We start from the raw sequence: 12286 nt of genomic DNA on the forward strand, positions 1-12286 counted from the left end.
TTCTCCATCAGTCTGCCATGGGGAACCTTATCAAACGCCTTACTGAAGTCCATGTATATGACATCGACAGCCCTTCCGTCATCAATCAACTTTGTCACTTCCTCAAAGAATTCTAATAAGTTGGTAAGACATGAGTTTGAGGGGCTGCCTTCGATAGAGTTCTGCATTAGTTTGAGGGGCTGCCTTAGTTTGAGGGGCTGCCATAGTTTGAGAGGCTGCCTAAGTTTGAGGGGCTGCTCTAGTTTGAGAGACTTCCATAGTTTGAGGGGCTGCCTTAATTTGAGGTGCTGCCTGAGATTGAGGCGCTGCCTTAGTTTGAGGGGCTGCTTTAGTTTGAGGTGCTGCCTTAGATTGAGGGGCTGCATTAGTTTGATGGGCTGCTTTAGATTGAGCGTCTGCCTGAGTTGAGGGGCTGCCTTAGATTGAGGGGCTGCATCAGTTTGAGCGGCTGCCTTAGTTTGAGGGGCTGCCTTAGTTTGAGGGGCTGCCTTAGATTGAGCGGCTGACTGAGTTTGAGAGGCTGCCTTAGTTTGAGGGGCTGCCTTAGTTTGAGAGTCTGCCTCAGTTTGAGCGGCTGCCTTAGTTTGAGCATCTGCCTTACTTTGAGAGGCTGCCTTAGTTTGACAGGCTGCCTTAGTTTGAGGGGCTGCCTTAGTTTGAGAGGCTGCCTGTGTTTGAAGGGCTGCCTTAGTTTGAATGGCTGCATTAGTTTGAACGGCTGCCTTTGGTTGAGGGGCTCCCTTAGTTTGAGGGGCTGCCTTACTTTAAGGAGCTGCATTAGTTTGAGAGTCTGCCTTAGTTTGAAGGGCAGCCTTAGTTTGAGGGGTTGGCTTAGTTTGAGGGGCTGCCTTTGATTGAGTGGCTGCATTAGTTTGAGAGTCTGCCTTTGATTGAGTGGCTGCATTATTTTGAGGGACTGCCTTAGATTGAGGGGCTGCATTAGTTTGAGGGGCTGCATTAGTTTGAGGCGGTGCATTAGTTTGAGGGGCTGCCTTAGATTGAGGGGCTGCATTAGTTTGAGGGGCTGCATTAGTTTGAGGGGCTGCATTACTTTGAGGGGATGCCTTAGTTTGAGGGGCTGCCTTAGATAGAGTTCTGCATTAGTTTGAGGGGCTGCATTAGTTTGAGGGGCTGCCATAGTTTGAGAGGCTGCCTAAGTTTGAGGGGCTGCTTTAGTTTGAGGGGCTGCCATAGTTTGAGAGGCTGCCTAAGTTTGAGGGGCTGCTTTAGTTTGAGAGTCTGCCATAGTTTGAGGGGCTGCCTTAATTTGAGGTGCTGCCTGAGATTGAGGCGCTGCCTTAGTTTGAGGGGCTGCCTTAGTTTGAGGGGCTGCCTTAGATTGAGGGGCTGGATTAGTTTGATGGGCTGCTTTAGTTTGAGCGGCTGCCTTAGTTGAGTGGCTGCCTTAGATTGTGGGGCTGCATCAGTTTGGCGGCTGCCTTAGTTTGAGGGGCTGCCTTAGTTTGAGGGGCTGCCTTAGATTGAGCGGCTGACTGAGTTTGAGAGGCTGCCTTAGTTTGAGGGGCTGCCTTAGTTTGAGAGTCTGCCTTAGTTTGAGCGGCTGCCTTAGTTTGAGCGTCTGCCTTACTTTGAGAGGCTGCCTTAGTTTGAGGGGCTGCCTTAGTTTGAGAGGCTGCCTAAGATTGAGGGGCTGCCTTAGTTTGAGGAGTTGGCTTAGTTTGAGGGGCTGCCTTTGATTGAGTGGCTGCATTAGTTTGAGGGGCTGCATTAGATTGAGAGTCTGCATTAGTTGATGGGCTGCATTATTTTGAGGGGCTGCCTTAGTTTGAGGGGCTGCCTTTGTTTGAGGGGTTGGCTTAGTTTGAGGGGCTGCCTTAGATTGAGGGGCTGCATTAGTTTGAGAGGGTTCCTTAGTTTGAGAGGCTGCCTTAGTTTGAGGGGCTGCCTTAGTTTGAGCGGCTGCCTTAATTTGAGAGGCTGCCTTAGTTTGAGCGGCTGACTTAGTTTGTGCGGCTGCCTTACTTTGAGAGTCTGCCTTGGTTTGAGCGGCTGCCTTACTTTGAGGGGCTGCCTTAGTTTGAGAGTCTGCCTCAGTTAGAGCGGCTGCCTTAGTTTGAGGTTCTGCCTTACTTTTGGAGGCTGCCTTAGTTTGACAGGAAGCCTTATTTTGAGAGGCTGTATTAGTTTGAGGGGCCGCCTTAATTGGAGCGGCTGCATTAGTTTGAGGGGCTGCCTTTGGTTGAGGCGCTCCACTAGTTTGAGTGTCTGCCTTACTTTGAGAAGCTGCCTTAGTTTGACAGGCTTACTTAGTTTGATCGGCTGCCTTAGTTTGAGAGGCTGCCTGAGTTTGAGGGGCTGCATTAGTTTGTGCGGCTGCATTAGTTTGAGGGGTAGGCTTCGTTTGAGGGGCTGCATTAGTTTGATGGGCTGCTTTAGTTTGAGCGGCTGCCTTAGATGAGGGGCTGCCTTAGCTTCAGAGGCTGCCTGAGTTTGAGGGGCTGCCTTAGTTTGAGCGGCTGCATTAGTTTGAGGGGCTGACTTAATTTGGACGGCTGCATTAGTTTGAGGTGCTGCCTTTGTTTCAGGGGCTCCCTTAGATTGAGGGTCTGCCTTACTTTGAGAGGCTGCCTTAGTTTGACAGGCTGCCTTAGTTTGAGGGGATGCCTTAGTTTGAGAGGCTGCCTGAGTTTGAGGGGCTGCCTTAGTTTGAGGGTCTGCCTTACTTTGAGAGGCTGCCTGAGTTTGAGGGGCTGCCTTAGTTTGAGCGGCTGCCTGAGTTTGAGGGGCTCCCTTAGTTTGAGCGGCTGCATTAGTTTGAGGGGTAGGCTTAGTTTGAGGGGCTGCCTTTGATTGAGTGGCTGCATTAGTTTGAGAGTCTGCCTTTGATTGAGTGGCTGCATTAGTTTGAGGGGCTGCCTGAGATTGAGGGGCTGCCTTAGATTGAGGGGCTGCATTAGTTTGATGAGCTGCTTTAGTTTGAGCGGATGCCTTCGTTGAGGGGCTGACTTAGATTGAGGGACTGCATTAGTTTGAGGGGCTGCCTTAGTTTGAGGGGCTGCCTTAGTTTGAGGGGCTGCCTTAGATTGAGCGGCTGACTTAGTTTGAGAGGTTGGCTTAGTTTGAGAGTCCGCCTTAGTTTGAGCGGCTGCCTTAGTTTGAGGGCCTGCCTTAGTTTGAGAGGCTGCCTTCGTTTGACTGTCTGCCTTTGGTTGAGGCGCTCCCTTAGTTTGTGGGGCTGCTTTACTTTAAGGGGCTGCAATAGTTTGAGAGTCTGCCTTACTTTGAGAAGCTGCCTGAGTTTGAGGGGCTGCCTTAGTTTGAGCGGCTGCATTAGTTTGAGGGGCTGCCTTTGGTTGAGGCGCTCCCTTAGTTTGTGGGGCGGCCTTAGTTTGAGTGGTAGGCTTAGTTTGAGGGGCTGCCTTTGGTTGAGGCGCTCCCTTAGTTTGAGGGGCTGCATTAGTTTGAGGGGGTGCAATAGTTTGAGGGGCTGCCTTAGTTTGAGGGGCTGCCTTAGTTTGAGTGGTTGGCTTAGTTTGAGGGGCTGCCTTTGATTGAGTTGCTGCATTAGTTTGAGAGTCTGCCTTTGATTGAGTGGCTGCATTATTTTGAGGGGCTGCCTTAGATTGAGGGGCTGCATTAGTTTGAGGGCTGCATTAGTTTGAGGGGTTGCAATAGTTTGAGGTGCTGCCTTAGATTGAGGGGCTGCATTAGTTTGAGGGGCTGCATTAGTTTGAGGGGCTGCATTACTTTGAGGGGATGCCTTAGTTTGAGGGGCTGCCTTGGATAGAGTTCTGCAGTAGTTTGAGGGGCTGCATTAGTTTGAGGGGCTGCCATAGTTTGAGAGGCTGGCTAAGTATGAGGGGCTGCTTTAGTTTGAGAGTCTGCCATAGTTTGAGGGGCTGCCTTAATTTGAGCGGCTGCTTTAGTTTGAGGGGCTGCTTTAGTTTGAGCGGCTGTCTTAGTTTGAGGGGCTGCCTCAGTTTGAGCGGCTGACTTAGTTTGAGAGGCTGCCTGAGTTTGAGCGGCTGCCTTAGATTCATGGGCTGCATTAGTTTGAGCGGCTGTCTCAGTTTTAGAGGCTGCCTTAGTTTGAGCGGCAATCTTAGTTTGAGGGGTTGCCTTAGTTTGAGCGGAAGACTTAGTTTGAGCGGCTGCCATAGTTTGAGGGGCTGCCTTAGTTTGAGCGGCTGCCTTTGTTTGAGGGGCTGCATTAGTTTGAGGGGCTGCCTTAGTTTAACGGGCTGCCTTAGATTGAGGGGCTGCATTTGTTTGAGGGGCTGTATTAATTTGAGGGGCTGCCTTAGTTTGAGGTGCTGCCTTAGTTTGAGTGGTTGGCTGAGTTTGAGTGGCTGCTTTTGATTGAGTGGCTGCATTGGTTTGAGAGTCTGCCTTAGTTTGAGGGGATGCCTCAGTTTGAGGTGTTGGCTAGTTAGAGGGGCTGCCTTTGATTGAGTGGCTGCATTAGTTTGAGGGGCTGGCTTAGTGTAAGGGGCTGCCTTCGTTTGAGGGGCTGCATTAGTTTGAGCGGCTGTCTCAGTTTGAGGGGCTGCCTTAATTTGAGCGGCTGCCTTAGTTTGACGGGATGCCTTAGTTTGAGGGGCTGCCTTCGTTTGAGGGGCTGCCTTGGTTTGAGGGGCTTCATTAGTTTGAGGGGCTGCCTTCGTTTGAGTGGATGGCTTAGTTTGAGGGGCTGCCTTTGATTGAGTAACTGCATTGGTTTGAGTGTCTGCCTTCGTTTGAGGTATTGGCTTAGTTAGAGTGGCTGCATTTGATTGAGTGGCTACATTAGTTTGAGGGGCTGGCTTAGTTTAAGCGGCTGCCTTCGTTTGAGGGGATGCATTAGTTTGAGGGGCTGCCTTAGAATGAAGGGCTGCCATTGATTGAGGGGCTGCATTAGTTTGAGGGGCTGCATTAGTTTGAGTGGCTGCGTTAGTTTAAGCGGCTGCCTTAGTTTGAGGGGCTTCCTTAGTTTGAGCGGCTGCCTTAGTTTGAGGGGCTGCCTTAGTTTGAGAGGCTGCCTTAGTTTGAGAGGCTGCCTTAGTTTGAGTTGCTGCCTCAGTTTGATGGCTGCCTTAGATTTAGGGGCTGCCTCAGTTTGAGAGTCTGCCTCAGTTTGAGTGGCTGACATAGTTTGAGAGGCTGCCTTAGTTTGAGAGTCTGCCTTACTTTGAGCGGCTGCCTTAGTTTGAGGGGCTGCCTTAGTTTGAGAGTCTGCCTTAGTTCGAGCGGCTGCCTTAGTTTGAGAGGCCGCCTTAGTTTGACAGGCTGCCTTAGTTTGAGCAGCTGCCTTAGTTTGAGAGGCTGCCTGAGTTTGACAGCCTGCCTTAGTTTGAGGGGCTGCCTTACTTTGAGAGGCTGCCTTAGTTTGACAGGCTGCCTTAGTTTGAGCGGCTGCCTTAGTTTTTGAGGCTGCCTGAGTTTGAGGGGCTGCCTTAGTTTGAGCGGCTGCATTAGTTTTAGGGGCTGCATTTGGTTGAGGCGCTCCCTTAGTTTGAGGGGCTGCTTAACTTTAAGGGGCTGCATTAGTTTGAGAGGCTGCCTTAGTTTGAGGGGCTGCCTTAGTTTGAGCGGCTGCCTTAGTTTGAGGGGCTGCATTAGTTTGAGCAGCTGCCTCAGTTTGAGCGGCTGCCTCAGATTGAGGGGTTGCATTAGTTTGAACGGCTGCCTTTGTTTGAGCGGCTGCCTTAGTTTGAGGGGCTGCCTTAGTTTGAGGGGCTGCCTTAGTTTGAGGGGCTTCCTTAGTTTGAGCGGCTGCCTTACTTTGAGAGGCTGCCTGAGTTTGAGGGGCTGCCTTAGTTTGAGCGGCTGCATTAGTTTGAGGGGCTGCCTTTGGTTGAGGCGCTCCGTTAGTTTGTGTGTCTGCTTTACTTTCAGGGGCTGCATTAGTTTGAGAGTCTGCCTTAGTTTGATGGGCTGCCTTAGTTTGAGGGGTTGGCTTAGTTTGAGGGGCTGCCTTTCATTGAGTGGCTGCATTAGTTTGAGAGTCTGCCTTTGATTGAGCGGCTGCATTATTTTGAGGGGCTGCCTTAGATTGAGGGGCTGCATTAGTTTGAGAGGCTGCATTAGTTTGAGGGGGTGCATTAGTTTGAGGGGCTGCCTGAGATTGAGGGGCTGCATTAGTTTGAGGGGCTGCATTAGATTGAGGGGCTGCATTACTTTGAGGGGATGCCTTAGTTTGAGGGGCTGCCTTAGATAGAGTTCTGCATTAGTTTGAGGCGCTGCATTAGTTTGAGGGGCTGCCATAGTTTGAGGGGCTGCCTTAGTTTGAGGAGTTGGCTTAGTTTGAGGGGTTGCCTTTGATTGAGTGGCTGCATTAGTTTGAGAGGCTGCCTTAGTTTGAGGGGCTGCCTTAGTTTGAGAGTCTGACTTAGTTTGAGCGGCTGCCTTAGTTTGAGGGGCTGCATTAGTTTGAGGGGATGCATTACTTTGTGGGGATGCCTTAACAAAGAACAAGAACAAAGATAATTACAGCACAGGAACAGGCCCTTCGGCCCTCCAAGCCTGCGCCGATCCAGATCCTCTCTCTAAACATGTCGCCTATTTTCTAAGCTTCTGTATCTCTTTTCTTCCTGCCCATTCATGTATCTGTCTAGATACATCTTAAAAGACTCCATCGTGCCCGCATCTACCACCTCCGCTGGCAATGCATTCCAGGTTCCCACCACCCTCTGCGTAAAGAACTTTCCACGCATATCCCCCTTTCAGTGCAGCAGCTTTTTCGGGAGCAGCGTGTGAGCGAGTGAGCAGCTGGGAAAGTCAGTTTGAAAGTAAATTTAATATCCTTTTGTTTTTCGGCGGAGGCCAGGGGGCTGCTGGGAAAGTAAAACACTATATATTTGGGCGGTTTAAAATAACTTTCCTTTCAGTGCAGCAGCTTTTTCGGGAGCAGCGTGTGAGCGAGTGAGCAGCTGGGAAAGTCCGTTTGAAAGTAAATTTAATTTCCTTTTGTTTTTCGGCGGAGGCCAGGGGGCTGCTGGGTAAGTAAAACACTATATATTTGGGCGGTTTCTGAACCCGAGACACCACACTTGTAGTGTCTCCCACCCGCCCTCCTCCTCTAACCAAAAAAAAGGACTCGGTGGGGTGTTTATAAGGTAAGGCTTTTTCGATTTCTCTGGTTTTATTGTGATTGGTAAAAACTTTTCGTTCCTTTTTCATTTAACTAAGTTTAAACTTAAGATTAAAAATGGCAGGAGATCTCAGACCCGTATCATGCTCCTCTTGCTCAATGTGGGAGCTCAGGTACATGGCTGATGACCCTGACTCCTTCACGTGCAGGAAGTGTGTCCAGCTGCAGCTCTTGTTAGACTGCATGACGGCTCTCGAGCTGCGGATGGACTCACTTTGGAGCATGCGCGATGCTGAGGAGGTCGTGGATAGCACGTTTAGTGAATTGGTCACACCGCAGATTATGATTGCTGAGGGAGAAAGGGAATGGGTGACCAAAAGGCAGAGAAAGAGCAGGAAGGCAGCGCAGGAGTCCCCTGCGGTCATCTCCCTCCAAAACAAGTATACCGTTTTGGATACTGTTGAGGGAGATGGCTCACCAGGGGAAGGCAGCAGTAGCCAGGTCCATGGCACCGTGGCTGGCTCTGCTGTTCCGAAGGGCGGGAAAAAGAGTGGAAGGGCTATAGTCGTAGGGGATTGGATTGTAAGGGGAGTAGATAGGCGGTTCTGTGGTCGAAAACGAGGCTCCCGAATGGTATGTTGCCTCCCAGGTGCACGGGTCAGGGACGTCTCAGATCGGCTGCAGAACATTCTAAAGGGGGAGGGTGAACAGCCAGTTGTCATTGTGCACATAGGCACTAATGATATAGGTAAAAAACGGGATGAGGTCCTACATGCAGAGTTTAGGGAGTTAGGAGCCAAGTTAAAAAGTAGGACCTCAAAGGTAGTAATCTCAGGATTACTACCAGTGCCACGTGATAGTCAGAGTAAAAATGAAAGAATAGTCAGGATGAATGCGTGGCTTGAGAGATGGTGCAGGAAGGAGGGGTTCAGATTTTTGGGACATTGGGACCGGTTCTGGGGGAGGTGGGACTATTACAAATTGGACGGTCTACACCTGGGCCGCACTGGAACCAATGTCCTTGGAGGTGCTTTTGCTAACGCTGTTGGGGAGGGTTTAAACTAATGTGGCAGGGGGATGGGAACCAATTGAGGTCAGTTGACAGTAAGGAGGTAGTAACAAAAGCCTGTAAGGAACTAGATAATGAAGTCAGTGTGACTAAGGGGAAGAGCAGGCAGGGAGCAGATGATGAATATAAAGGGACTGGTGGTCTGAGGTGCATTTGTTTTAATGCAAGAAGTGTAGTAGGTAAGGCAGATGAACTTAGGGCTTGGATTAGTACCTGGGAGTATGATGTTATTGCTATTACTGAGACTTGGTTGAGGGAAGGGCATGATTGGCAACTAAATATCCCAGGATATCGATGCTTCAGGCGGGATAGAGAGGGAGGTAAAAGGGGTGGAGGAGTTGCATTACTGGTCAAAGAGGATATCACAGCTGTGCTGAAGGAGGGCACAATGGAGGACTCGTGCAGTGAGGCAATATGGACAGAACCCAGAAATAGGAAGGGTGCGGTAACAATGTTGGGGCTGTACTACAGGCCTCCCAACAGCGAGCGTGAGATAGAGGTACAAATATGTAAACAGATTATGGAAAGATGTAGGAGCAACAGGGTGGTGGTGATAGGAGATTTTAATTTTCCCAACATTGACTGGGATTCGCTTAGTGTTAGAGTTCCAGATGGAGCAGAATTTGTAAGGAGCATCCAGGAGGGTTTTCTAGAGCAGTATGTAAATAGTCCAACTCGGGAAGGGGCCATACTGGACCTGGTGTTGGGGAATGAGCCCGGCCAGGTTGTTGAAGTTTCAGTAGGGGACTACTTTGGGAATAGTGATCACAATTCCGTAAGCTTTAAATACTCATGGACAAAGACGAGAGTGGTCCAAAAGGGAGAGTGCCAAATTGGGGGAAGGCCAACTACACCAAAATTCGGCAGGAGCTGGGAAATGTAGATTGGGAGCAGCTGTTTGAAGGTAAATCCACATGTGATATGTGGGAGGCTTTTAAAGAGAGGTTGATTAGAGTGCAGGAGAGACATGTTCCTGTGAAAATGAGGGATAGAAATGGCAAGATTAGGGAACCATGGATGACAGGTGAAATTGTGAGACTAGCTAAGAGGAAAAAGGAAGCATACATAAGGTCTAGGCGGCTGATGAAAGACGAAGCTTTGAAAGAATATCGGGAATGTAGGACCAATCTGAAACGAGGAATTAAGAGGGCGAAAAGGGGTCATGAAATATCTTTAGCCTACAGGGTTAAGGAAAATCCCAAAGCCTTTTATTCATATATAAGGAGAAAGAGGCTAACTAGAGAAAGGATTGGCCCACTAAAGGACAAAGGAGGAATGTTATGCTTGGACTCAGAGAAAATGGGTGAGATTCTAAACGAGTACTTTGCATCGGTATTCACCGAGGAGAGGGACATGACGGATGTTGAGGTTAGGAACAGATGTTTGATTACTCTAGGTCAAGTCGGCATAAGGAGGGAGGAAGTGTTGGGTATTCTAAAGGGCATTAAGGTGGACAAGTCCCCAGGTCCGGATGGGATCTATCCCAGGTTACTGAGGGAAGCGAGACAGGAAATAGCTGGGGCCTTAACAGATATCTTTGCAGCATCCTTAAACACGGGTGAGGTCCCGGAGGACTGGAGAATTGCTAATGTTGTCCCCTTGTTTAAGAAGGGTAGCAGGGATAATCCAGGTAATTATAGACCGGTGAGCCTGACGTCAGTGGTAGGGAAGCTGCTGGAGAAGATACTGAGGGATAGGATCTATTCCCATTTGGAAGAAAATGGGCTCATCAGTGATAGGCAACATGGTTTTGTGCAGGGAAGGTCATGTCTTACCAACTTAATAGAATTCTTTGAGGAAGTGACAAAGTTGATTGATGAGGGAAGGGCTGTCGAAATCATATACATGGACTTCAGTAAGGCGTTTGATAAGGTTCCCCATGGCAGGCTGATGGAGAAAGTGAAGGCGCTTGGGGTCCAAGGTGTACTAGCTAGATGGATAAAGAACTGGCTGGGCAACAGGAGACAGAGAGTAGCAGTAGAAGGGAGTTTCTCAAAATGGAGACGTGTGACCAGTGGTGTTCCACAGGGATCCGTGCTGGGACCACTGTTGTTGGTGATATACATTCATGATTTGGAGGAAAGTATAGGTGGACTGATTAGCAAATTTGCAGACGACACTAAGATTGGTGGAGTAGCAGATAGTGAAGGGGACTGTCAGAGAATACAGCAGAATATAGATAGATTGGAGAGTTGGGCAGAGAAATGGCAGATGGTTCAATCAGGGCAAATGCGAGGTGATGCATTTTGGAAGATCCAATTCAAGAGTGAACTATACAGTAAATGGAAAAGTCCTGGGGAAAATTGATGTCCAGAGAGATTTGGGTGTTCAGGTCCACTGTTCCCTGAAGGTGGCAACGCAGGTAAATAGAGTGGTCAAGAAGGCATACGGCATGCTTTCCTTCATCGGACGGGGCATTGAGTACAAGAGTTGGCAGGTCATGTTACAGTTGTATAGGACTTTGGTTCGGTCACATTTGGAATACTGCGTACAGTTCTGGTCGCCACATTATCAAAAGGATGTGGATGCTTTGGAGAGGGTGCAGAGGAGGTTCACCAGGATGTTGCCTGGTATGGAGGGCGCTAGCTATGAAGAGAGGTTGAGCAGATTCGGATTATTTTCATTAGAAAGACGGAGGTTGAGGGGGGACCTGATTGAGGTGTACAAAATCATGAGAGGTATAGACAGGGTGGATAGCAAGAGGCTTTTTCTCAGAGTAGGGGTTTCAATTACTAGAGCGGCTGCCTTAGTTTTTGAGCCTGCCTGAGTTTGAGGGGCTGCATTAGTTTGAGCGGCTGCATTAGTTTTAGGGGCTGCATTTGGTTGAGGCGCTCCCTTAGTTTGAGGGGCTGCCTTACTTTAAGGGGCTGCATTAGTTTGAGAGGCTGCCCTAGTTTGAGGGGCTGCCTTAGTTTGAGCGGCTGCCTTAGTTTGAGGGGCTGCATTAGTTTGAGCGGCTGCCTCAGTTTGAGTGGCTGCCTCAGATTGAGGGGCTGCATTAGTTTGAGCGGCTGCCTTTGTTTGAGCGGCTGCCTTAGTTTGAGGGGCTGCCTTAGTTTGAGGGGCTGCCTTAGTTTGAGGGGCTTCCTTAGTTTGAGCGGCTGCCTTTCATTGAGTGGCTGCCTTTCATTGAGTGGCTGCATTAGTTTGAGAGTCTGCCTTTGATTGAGCGGCTGCATTATTTTGAGGGGCTGCCTTAGATTGAGGGGCTGCATTAGTTTGAGAGGATGCATTAGTTTGAGGGGGTGCATTAGTTTGAGGGGCTGCCTTAGATTGAGGGGCTGCATTAGTTTGAGGGGCTGCATTAGATTGAGGGGCTGCATTACTTTGAGGGGATGCCTTAGTTTGAGGGGCTGCCTTAGATAGAGTTCTGCATTAGTTTGAGGCGCTGCATTAGTTTGAGGCGCTGCATTAGTTTGAGGGGCTGCCATAGTTTGAGGGGCTGCCTTAATTTGAGCGGCTGCCTTAGTTTGAGGGGCTGCATTAGTTTGAGGGGCTGCATTAGTTTGAGCGGCTGTCTTAGTTTGAGGGGCTGCCTTAGTTTGTGCGGCTGCCTTAGTTTGAGAGGCTGCCTGAGTTTGAGGGGCTGCCTTAGACTGAGGGGCTGCATTAGTTTGAGCGCCTGTCTCAGTTTGAGGGGCTGCCTTAGTTTGATCGGCTGCCTTAGTTTGAGCGGCTGCCTTAGTTTGAGGGGCTGCCTTACTTTGAGGGGCTGCCTTAGTTTGAGCGGCTGCCTCAGTTTGAGCGGCTGCCATAGTTTGATGGGCTGCCTTAGTTTGAGGGGCTGCCTTAGTTTGAGAGGCTGCCTGAGTTTGAGGGGCTGCCTTAGACTGAGGGGCTGCATTAGTTTGAGCGGCTGTCACAGTTTGAGGGGCTTCCTTAGTTTGAGCGCCAGCCTTAGTTTGAGGGGCTGCCTTAGTTTGAGCGGATGACTTAGTTTGAGGGGCTGCATTAGTTTGAGCGGCTGCCTTGGTTTGAGGGGCTGCATTAGTTTGAGGGGTTGCCTTAGTTTAAGGGGCTGCCTGAGATTGAGGGGCTGCATATGTTTGAGGGGCTGCATTACTTTGAGGTGCTGCCTTAGTTTGAGGTGCTGTCTTAGTTTGAGTGTTTGGCTTAGTTAGAGGGGCTGCCGTTGATTGAGTGGCTCATTAGTTTGAGGGGCTGCCTTAGTTTGAGTGGCTGCATTA

Source organism: Heterodontus francisci, unplaced genomic scaffold, assembly GCF_036365525.1.
Source record: "Heterodontus francisci isolate sHetFra1 unplaced genomic scaffold, sHetFra1.hap1 HAP1_SCAFFOLD_56, whole genome shotgun sequence".
Taxonomy (NCBI): domain Eukaryota; kingdom Metazoa; phylum Chordata; class Chondrichthyes; order Heterodontiformes; family Heterodontidae; genus Heterodontus; species Heterodontus francisci.